General features: G+C 38.2%; 1 pseudogene across 1 annotated transcript in view; it reads right to left on the minus strand.

Annotated features, from left to right (window-relative positions):
* LOC306873669 (adhesion G protein-coupled receptor L1-like) overlaps positions 1-7,032 on the minus strand; it is a 30,608-nt pseudogene extending 23,576 nt beyond the window's left edge. The window contains exons 1-3 of the transcript in view: positions 6,963-7,032; positions 6,468-6,681; positions 5,160-5,269 (exon numbers count right to left, since the gene is read on the minus strand). The product of the transcript in view is annotated as an adhesion G protein-coupled receptor L1-like (transcript). The remainder of the gene's footprint in view (positions 1-5,159; positions 5,270-6,467; positions 6,682-6,962) is intronic.
* Positions 7,033-11,635: the final 4,603 nt, after the last annotated feature.

Below are 11,635 nucleotides of genomic sequence, written 5' to 3' on the forward strand. Positions count from 1 at the left end.
GGAGAGAGGTATAAATGAAGAGAGAGAGAGCGAGAGAGAGAGAAAGAAAGACAGAAAGAGAGAGAGACAGGCAGAAGGTGCACAGAAGAGAGAAAAAGAGAAATTTCAGTTCAACAGCAGAGTCTTCTGTTTCTTTTCAAGCTTAAAGGTCAAGTGAAATTTATTAGACATGAGTCTGAAGGAGAAACACATAAGGGAGAAAGACAAAAGAGAGGGGAGAGACGAAAATATTGCAACAGAGAGATAGAGAGAGAAAAGAGAGAGGGAGAGCGAGCGAGAGAGAGAGAGAGAGAGAGAGTGATGGTATGGTAGGGTAAGGGACAGGAACTAGCTACACCTCAATTAAACACCACCAATTGCTGGTGTGATGGATTTAATCATCTGAATGTTCATTAGGCGTTCTTCTATCTGCCCTCGATCACTCTGTCCACTCTCCATCCCTCCACCCGCCCCCACCCAAACAAACCCCACACATTAAGCACGGCCGCTGCGGGAAACACAGATTATTAGACAGTCACATTCATACGGGCCTATTCACACCGCAGCCGGAAATTACACTCTCATCAGCTAAATCAAATCATCTGCTTCCCTCGTTCCTTCAGGAACACGACCAAACACGCATTCGATCGGCCAACGCAGTCGTGAGAGCTGTTGTTGTGCAGCGCAGCAAAATAAACAGAGCGTTATTCTGCTGCACGTCAGGCACTGTGTGTTCCAGATCAGGGATGCCAGCTAATCAATGTGCTTTAATTGCACAATGCATGCTTTTATTATGTTGTTACCACTTTCAAAATCATTAATGGTCTATGAAAGGCACTGACGGTTTTGTTGTTTTCGGAACACATTTTGCTGCATATTGTGCAAATTTTAGTAATATTATTTAGTTTAAACCTAGTAATTTTGTTGTGTGTGTGGCTTTTTTTAGCTTTTTTTCTAGCTTTTTTTTTAGATTTAGTATAGTTATTCTCGGTTTTAGGTCTAGTAATTTCATTTGAACTTCAGTATAATTTTTTTTGGTTTTATTTGTTTTTGAAATGTGCATTTAGTTTTTATTTTTTAACTTAGTTTTAGTTTAGCTAGTCATCAGTGTCTACAGCTCGTTATTTGCTAGAGAAATTAAGTCTAAAGAAGAGCATTTTGAGAAATATTAGACTACAACCACTGTTTTTATATAAAAAATTAAAAATAAAAAGTTAATTTTTTTTCGTCCTGCTGTACCGAATCCATATATGCAACTGTAACGTTAAACTGTACTGTTAAAACTGTAACGTTAAAACCGAGATGCGTACCGAACCATCAAGTTTGTGTATTGTTACACCCCTAATATTTAGGGTTTTTTTGGTCCCACTATATATTAAGTGGCCTTGACTACTGTGTACTTGCATATAAATTAATCATTTGGTACAATGCAGTTACATCTGTACATACATGTTTTTACAATGTACTTATATTTAAAAAAAATACTTATATGCAGTTACATCTGTAATTAATTTCTGTAATTACATTTATAATTACACTGTTGACCCACCCTTAAACCTACCCATACCACCAAACCTGTCCCTAACCTTACCCATATCCCACCTCAATAGCAGCAAAAGTGTTTTATAATACAATAAGTACATTGTACTTATTTTTTTTATGTAAGTACATAGTAGTTAAGGCCACTTAATATAAAGTGTGACCTTTTTTTTTTAATATCTCAGTTTGAGTGTAGTTATTTTCAGTCTAGTTTTAGTTTAATCACTTCATTTTAATGTTTGCTTAGAGCTGCAGTCACATTGTAGCTGGAACTACTTCTCTCTGTTCATGTCTATGACAAATCACACAGGCTACTCTGCAGCGGTACCTACCCGAACCAGTCGAAATAGTCCGAATATAAACACTTATTACAGGTGTACCGTAGTGATTCATTGAGTCAAGCCAAAAACACGGTTCGGAAAATGGATTTATGGTGTACTCACTTATTATATAAATTTTGTACATTTTGACCACAAAAAAGTTACGGACTGCAGCTTTAAGTTTTAGTCATTTTATTGTGTGTTTTTGTTGGTTTCATTAATTACTTGTTTAAAGTGTTTATTTTGTTTTTTATCTTACTTTTAGTCTAGTTTTTTTCAGTTTTAGTGATTGTAGTCATTAGTCATTTTGTGATTTGTCCATTTTATTTTTTATTTTAATGTTTTATTATTGTTTTTTTTTTATCTCAGTTCAGTTATTTTCCATTTTAATTTTATTTCATTACTTCAACTTAAATGAAAATTTTAAATGCTTGGAATTATCTACTAAAAATATAACTTTTGCTTATATTTAATTTTACTTCACTTAACATTTCTTTTATCTCACGTTAAATGTTTTTTTTAATAGTTTTAGTTTCAGCATTAGTTAACGTAATACACTGATTGTGCACAACAACAGCCTCTAGCTGTGAATAAATTCATAAAATATTACAGCCTCTTATACCTCGTAGCTCGACTAAATAATAAATTGCTAAATTTCCAATGTGAATCCCAGAGAAAGTCCTGGGCTGATGCTTGCTGGCAGCTGAGCTTGTATTTGCGTTTGGCTGTCGGTGTGAATAGGCCTCTACATGCGAGAGAAAGTCCAACACAAACACACACAGTTTCCTCCAGAGGTTCAGCAGCGCCACAAACAGTCTGGTCCCTTCAGACGGAGGAAACTCGTCCAAACACACACACACACACACACGTGCGCATGACCGTGACGTGATGATCCTGTATAAAGGGAGAAATGAAAGCATCAGTGTGCTGCGCTCAGCAAACCACTGGGTACGAGGAACCTAAAAAAATGACGTCTGTAATTTTGCACTGGCAATCAAGATTTCATCACACTTTATTCTGCAATGAGGAAAGAGCAGCGTCCCATGATGCCCTGCAAACAGAAGAAGGGAATCAATGAATGAGGGGGGGAATGAATGCGTCTGTTAGCCGTCTCCACACTGAAAGAGCAAACAAAGACTCCAGCGCCGCCCTGCAGGAGGAGACAGAAAACACACCCCAGCCCAACAGCACTACACCCACCGGAGGAGTGGAGAGAGGAGCGACTGAGGGAGGAAGAACACAAACACAGGGAGGAGGTGAAGACAGGAGTGATGACAGCAGAGGAGAGGAGAGGAGAGGAGAGGAGAGGAGAGGGGAGGAGATGAGAGGAGAGGAGAGGAGAGGAGAGGAGAGGAGAGGAGAGGAGAGGAGAGGAGAGGAGAGGAGAGGAGAGGAGAGGAGAGGAGATGAGAGGAGAGGGGAGGAGAGAGAGGAGAGGAGAGGAGAGGAGAGGAGAGGAGAGGGGAGGGGAGGGGAGGGGAGAGGAGAGGAGAGGAGAGGAGAGGGGAGAGGAGAGGAGAGGAGAGGAGAGGAGAGGAGAGGGGAGGGGAGGAGAGGAGAGGAGAGGAGAGGAGAGGAGAGGAGAGGAGAGGAGAGGAGAGAGGGAGGAGAGGAGAGGAGAGGAGAGGAGAGAGGGAGGAGAGGAGAGGAGAGGAGAGGAGAGGAGAGGGGAGGGGAGGGGAGAGGAGAGGAGAGGAGAGGAGAGGAGAGGAGAGAGGGAGGAGAGGAGAGGAGAGGAGAGGAGAGGAGAGGAGAGGAGAGGAGAGGAGAGGAGAGGAGAGGAGAGGAGAGAGGGAGGAGAGGAGAGGAGAGGAGAGGAGAGGAGAGAAGAGAAGAGAAGAGAAGAGAAGAGAAGAGAAGAGAAGAGAAGAGAAGAGAAGAGAAGAGAAGAGAAGAGAAGAGAAGAGAAGAGAAGAGAAGAGAATGAGAAAGGGTAAAAATAAAAAACGTTGAAAAATTTGTTTGTGGTAGAGTTTGTGCATGTGTGTGTGTGTAGGGTTATTATTAAGGATATTATAGCTGTAATAAACCATATTAAAAAAAGGATTTAAAAAAATATTTCCAAGTACTAAAATAACAAACACTAAAATTTAAAACTAATAAATAGAAATTAATAAAAACATATAGAACTGTTTAAAAACAATAGGGTACAATGGGACCAAAGGCGCCCCGGGGTAAAAAGGCACCTTTGATATTATTATTATCTAAACCACTAGATGGCACAACAATATGGCATTAGACTTTCCAAGATGCAGGAGTATATTTGTCTGATCTTTGACTTCGCATGCAGCAGCACAAAGTTGATTCTGTGCTTACTTGATCTAATATTTTATGTTTTTTTTTTAAATGTTGTAGATTTAATGAGCAGTTTTCAGTTTTAAGTTAATAACTTTTAAATAACGAAAGAATATGTAAAGTATGGTATTTGGGGTAAAAGCGCTCCTGCTGTTGGGGCTAAAAGGCACAGTAATTAACATGATAATTAATAGATGCTGAATTTTTCATTTGTTGACATGACATGGTTAGATTCAGATGGTAAATATCATATATTATGTTGGGTGTTCATATTAGAGATAATCACCATGTGTAGAATGAAACCATCTTATTTAAAAACATGATATTAATCATATCATATAATAAAATATCATTTGTTTAAATATATATTCAATTATTACTGGATCTCCTTCAATACTTTCAGAATCTTTACTTCTTAAAATGATTTTGTTTCTGTATTTTAAAATATAATATATATTTTTTTATCTTAAGGTTTTAATGACAGTATATTTATTGAACAAATTTATTCTTTTATTTTTCAAAATAAGCAGAAAATAGTACAAAGTCTGCTAAAGTGACTGTTTTGAACTTAGACATTATATATATAAAAAAACATTATTTCAGCTGAAGTATTAATACCATGCACTTTTACCCCTCTTGCCACTTCATACATTTATACGATTTTTAAACAAAACAATCAACTTGAATGATTTATTTTCACACAAAATCTGTTGCGCCATTAATGTTCAATACACCGTATATATTGTTTCTGCAATTATTTAATTTAATTTTAGGCGCAGTCAATAGCACATTTTTTCTTAAGGTGGGCCTTCAGCCCCGTTGTACCCTAATAATAAAATGATAAAACATGACAAAGTTACTACTAATAAAATAGTTTTTCAACAAATTAAATAGCTGTGAAAACAGAAAATATAAATAATATATATGCAAAAAAATGTGTGTGTGTGTGTGTGTGTGTATGTTATGCATGTATGTCTCTGTCAGTGTGTGTGTGTGTGTGTGTGTGTGTGTGTGTGTGTTACTCACTGTAAGGGACACACTCATACTGGATCTCCAGGTATTTGTAAGTGCCAGGACAGGGGTCAGGAAACACGTCTGCCCCGGCGACGACCACACACTGGGTCCTGTTATTACACCTGAAACACACACACACACACATGATCATCAGTCTCACACTGCTCAACAGCCACACAGAGGAGAGGAGTTGCCAAAGACGTCAATAACAGGGTGAGAACGTCTGAGAGATGCTTCAGACTGAGATCATGTGAATCATCTCTCATCAACTCAACTCAATGAAGGAAACCCGCTCATCTCTCTCTCTCTCTCTCTCTCTTTGTGGAAACTGATAGAGGCAAGCTGCATTGATTTGTTCTTCTAGGAAACAGCAGCAGCTCAAACATTGGGGAGACACGCTGACGCCAAAACACTCAAACACACACATAATCTCATCCACACACACATATCACATACTTACAGCGCCTTTATCTAAAGCTAACCATAACGACCAACACATTAGAAACATTACTTACTTTAAAGAAAAATCATTTTGTGAAAGGAGAACATCTTCACATTACTCCAAAGGCAAGTTTTATCAGATTTAGCTCAATTTTTGGAGATAATTTTTATATAAAGATAATATAAGTACACTGTAATAAACAAAATCAACTACATATTTTCCAGTCCACTATGAAACTGCATAAAATAAACCATTTTAGACCTATAGAATTTCTCCAAATCAAACACACACACATATGGCTTCAGTAATATCTAATTTATTGTGTTACTAACTGAAAAGAAGAAATCTGTGGTTGCCTTGATGAAATTATCAGCTGAATAAGTCATTTTGAATTTAGTGAACAAATCAATTCAAACTGACAAAAAACAAACTAGTGTTCCTCTTAATGCCACGTTCTGTCATGAAACCCTAGATGGCGCAGGATGATGACTGACGATATTTTCAGCATTCATTGACTTGGCACAAGCTGATTGGTTCATGTTGCATACTGTTTTACATTTAAATGGCTGGTTAGCATTCGCTTGAACATTTTGCAGCACACTGTCAGAGTTCCTCTGAAACTCTCCACCTTCCCCAGCTCCACCTGTATAGATTTTATGTGATATTTGTGCAGCAGCAGTATGTCTTAACTGGCAATGTATTGGCAATAGCAAGTTCTACATCAATAACCAGCAGCAGCAGCAGAGCAGATCTATCCGCCAAGACCAAATACATTAACATTGCCATATCCATCACCATGATACAATTTCCCAAGAGTTTCCATGACAGAACTGAAGTTATGAATAGATGAGAGAATCTAAATGCGAGTTGATTTGTACCTGTGTGACATGATCTTGAACGCGTCCGGCTGGTAGCACTGCACGTTCTCCATCTGGAAGGGGTCGGCATCGCAGATCTTGTCGTCGGTGCGGCCGTAGTTGGCCGTCTCGATCATGATGACATCACTTCCTGGGCAGCGCAGCTCGATGGGGTATCCCTCACACGCCAGCTCTCTCCTCATCAGACCGAAGGGCATCGCCGCTCGACTCAGACCTGAAGATCACAGACACACAGATCACACAATCACAGCTTCATGACGGGTTTCTCTCTCACACTCAAAATCTGTCTGTGGCTCAACAAGATCACGTGATCATATATCTATCTATCTATCTATCTATCTATCTATCTATCTATCTATCTATCTATCTGTAATAAAATAGGATTTTCAATTAGGCGCTGAATAAAATACATCAAGGGTTCTTTCAGCCAATAGAATGGCTCTGGGGACTGAGGGGGTGGAGACTAGACAAGGTGTTGTAGAGAGCATAACTCACCTTGTTCGGAGGGAGCGATGTTGCTAAGAAACACAGGACTCATCCACAGTATCCAGAGTGACAGCGCCATGGTAAGGACAGAGGAACGGACACGGTGAAAGGGGCGGGACAGTCTCCTGTAACGTCAGCTGAACCTGCAGAGAGACAGACGGCCGACCCCATTCAGTCTGATGACATTACAGAGTAACGCTCAGCTCTGAAGATCCACATGAGAGGAGAGCACAGCTTCAGCACTGGCTTACTCTAGGTCACAACAAATAAACCGTTTCTTACAGCCAAACTCAAATACTCGGCACTAAAACTCCAGTAACGCTATTTTCCAGTCTGTCTGAAACAAAATGACTTTAATTACAATCAGCATATGTTTTGTGTTATTTTACATGCTTTTTTGTTTGTTGAAAAATTCATTGAAATAACTCCCCTATACTGCTGCATCTCAGCTGATTGGTTCATGTTAGTAAAGAAGATTTACGTCAAGCTCATCAGAATCTCTTATTTTCATATCATTCAATGTAGTTCATCATTTAAATTCACACAAGAGAATAATGCGTTTTGATTGCCGTGAAGAAGGTCAGCGCTCACACTAATACGATCACTGTTTATTGATGTATCTATTGATCATCAGGCTGCAATACTGTCATAGCGGGAGCTGCTCTCCAGCCGATGCAGACGCGAATGATCACAGCGTCAGATGAAAGAGCAACTGAGCGGCTCGATACTGCGTTTCCATGTGAGGTTTGAGCTCAAACCCACAGCCTCAGTCAAATGAAATGCATTCACACTATCATATAAATGTATGGGTAGATATATCTGGAAAATATAATCCTGAGATCACAATAAAATATAGTTTATAGTATCCGTGGATCTTGCTGCCAAACAAATCAAACACAACGTTTAAGTACCTTTCTAGTTTAAAGGAATAGTTCACCCAAAATGAATGGGTGCCGTCAGAATGAGAGTCCAAACAGCTGATAAAAACACCACAATAATCCACACCACTCCAGTCCATCAGTTAACATCTGGAGAAGACACAAGCTGATGATGGATGTGTTTGAGCTTTTGTGTTCTCCAGATGTTAACTGATGGACTGGAGTGGTGTGGATTACTTGTGATGTTTTTATCAGCTGTTCCCTACATTTCACTGCTGGTTATACTCTGTATAATTGTGTATGTGACAAATAAATCTTGAATCTTGATGTTTTTATCAGTTGTTTGGACTCTCATTCTGACGGCACCCATTCACTGCAGAGCATCCATTGCTGAGACATTCCTCCAAATCTGATGAAGAAACAAACTCATCCTAATCTTATATATAACACAATAAGCAAATAAGTATATATAAGCAGAGCTAAACACAGTCTGGTCTCTGACTGAGTGATCAGCAGTTCCAGTGTGAGCGTGAATATTACGACTGTGTGCGAGTGCGCTGGAAAAATCCTTTTTTAAGGATCAGTAATTCAGGATCCCTTCAGTCGGACTCGTCGCACACACATTGATTGGTCGGCGGCCGTCTCTCGACGTACAGTCGCCATGGCAACGCAGCAATAAGGGCTGCAGCGGTGGCGGAGGAGACTCGTATCTCTCGCTCATTTGTGTTTCTTTCTCTGTTCTGTGCATCCAGGCTGGTTTTTCCTGCTATGATCTATATCTCATTTCTTTTTCACAGTTACCAGTGCTGTGAAAGCCCTGCAGGCTCTGTCTCTATTGATGGTGCTACAAAAATACTCCCGATCCCAGGAGACGGAATCAGACGATTTATCACCAGCGTTTCCCCAGGCGCAGCGACTCACACCAGGACCAATGCTAAAATCCAGCCTCAGGCTTCAGCGCGGCCTAGCAGAAAAACACTCCAATCACTGATGGAAATATAACAGACGTTATTAATGCTGGATTGTGATTGGTCAATCACTGCATTCTGTGATCGTACTTTATGCCACACTTGATCACTGGATTTCCTCCATCGCTGCGCTAGTTTCATGTGTCTCATAACACTCCAGATTCTCGTTCTTCTCATATAATAAAAATAATTTAGACTCATATCAATATTATATGTCCATTTTTATTTATTAATTCAGTAAGCATCCATATAATAAGTGGCTCTGCTTCACATTAGACTCCTGATCGATGATTGGTTAAATCAGTTCATCTAGTCCACTGGTTCCCAACCACAGTCCTGGAGGCATGTTTTCCATGTCCCTTTAATCAAACACACCTGATTCAGATCATCAGCTCATATAGAGACTGCAAGACCTGGAATGGGTTTGTCAGACAAAGGAGAGATGCAAAATGTGCAGTGTTGGGGGGGCTCTAGGAACGTGGTTGGGAACCACTGATCAATGAAATTACTGACAAAAGCGCTTGTTTTTAGATTTTGGAAAAATAATGAGACAACAAATACACACCATTATGACAATTATATATATATATATAATTAGCAATGCAAGACAATGTATTACCAATGATTTTTAGAAGTAAAATGTACAAAAGTTTCATGCAAGTACTCCAACCAGTATGTTAAATGCATCCTATATTAATATTAGATCAGTATCTACATTAATATCCACAATTCTACAAGATAAATGTAATATTACAAATTACATTTGCACAAACTGAAGCGAATGCACAGCCAATAATAGTCAGAACTTGTGTTGTAAATATGCCACATATTGTTATAATGCAAAATAAAAATTTACATTAGCCTGTAAACAACAGATAATAATTCAGTTTGCATGCAATCTCAGCTTTTTCAAGATATATTTTATGTTGATAAATTATTTATAAATGTAAACCATTTATTATTTTTTAATTAATTAATGTTTACACACTTAAAAACAATTTTTATGAGTAATCAACATTGGAAAATGTCTTTAAAGTTTGATATGTTAACATTTCGAAAGTTTTCTGATTTTAACATTTTCATCAACTAAAATGTTATTTTTGTCAACAAAAATTATATGCCACTTAAATGAGTGTAAAATGGACCGCAATTAATATAAAATACAAAGTTTTTGTCGAAAGATAAACCTAAAAATGTTGTAAGCAGTAACACTGGACTCATACATAATCACTGGATAAATACATTAAATATAATATCTGGAATAACACACACACAAGGTTACTCATCTATCTAAATGAAGACATTTCAAAGACTTCCACTGTTTTTATATACAGCTAGTTCTAAATACTATAACCCAACCCAAACACTAACATAAAACTTTCTGCATTTTATTTTTATACTGTTTTTACCATTTTTTACTGTCATTCTCAAAAGGAGGTTTTGTCAGATTAGCTCACATCTGCTACAAATCTGTCCCTTAAATATGGTTAAGTAGTTACACACACGTTCATATTGACTGATTCTAACCAAATCAAGAGGACACTCATATTTAGATCCCCACCGCCTTATGGAAATCAGAAATATGATACCGACTAACTAAAGCTGGCTACATATAAACCACACACACACACACACACAGCCCTGTACGATTGATCAGTCCAGACACAAGAGCCACACTTCAGACGCCATCAACACCCTCGAACACAGAGTTAGTCTCTGTCACTGAATGAACTGAAGCGGCCAAAACACGGACCGACAGCTGAAGAGCAACCTATCATCAGACTGTGTGCTGAAGCACAGAATTACGGTATATAAACAATAACTAGCCTTCTTCACATGCTTTATGGTCCAACAGGTGCACTGATAAAAATATGATGTAGGATTGACTTCATAATGCTTTTCACTCAGAAACTGCTAGTAAATTTCACAAATAATTACAAAGAAATGGCAAGTAACTTTCAATTGAACATTACATTTTTGAGGCACGAAGACTGAAATTGTATTTTCTTGTCAAACGTACTCAGTGTGAGGTCACGGGCATTAATCACATGGCATACTTCACTGACACCTGTGACACATGAGAAAGTGTGAACATTTTAATGAAAGTCTTGATGTCAGGCAACTCCATCTGTCTATCAGAGCTCATGAGTCACTGTTTCTCCTGCATCTGTCTCGCTGTGTCCCTTATGATCACTCACACACACACACACACACACACACGCACACACACACACACACACACACGCACACACACACACACAGGATCCCTAATGGCTCAGAGACTTACGCAAATAACACCTTCTACTTTAGTACCGGCAAACACCCTGGAGACTGACACACCCTCGCCCACACACACACATAAAAGAGAAAAACACATTATTAATTTATTAAAAACAATTATGAACAATTATTATTAAAATTAGCAGTCGCTAATATGGGTCATTCCGTGTTATTTTAGTATCATTGAGGTACTATTGTAGTTTTTCTTGTTAATTATTATTATTTTTTAATTTAGTTAAAGTTTTTGGAAATGTTTTGTATGTTTGTAATTTTTATTAATTATTCTTAATGTTTAGGTTTATATATAGCCTTATCCCCCTTTTTAGTCATTTTTCCATCCAGTTAATCTAAATAAAAACGAGAAATGTTTAAGTGTTTAAATTTTATATATTTTATTTTATCCAACATTTATTTTATGTAACTAACATATTTCTGTTTGGTTTTAGTTTTAGTTAAAGGGTTAATGCTGCTTGCGTCCAGCGGATATTCTCTGGCGCTACAGTGACACAGATGAGACAGATTGTTGAATAAAGTCATCATTTTTATTTTCTTCGCG

Source organism: Barbus barbus (genome assembly GCF_936440315.1).
Source record: "Barbus barbus genome assembly, chromosome: 8".
Taxonomy (NCBI): Eukaryota; Metazoa; Chordata; class Actinopteri; order Cypriniformes; family Cyprinidae; genus Barbus; species Barbus barbus.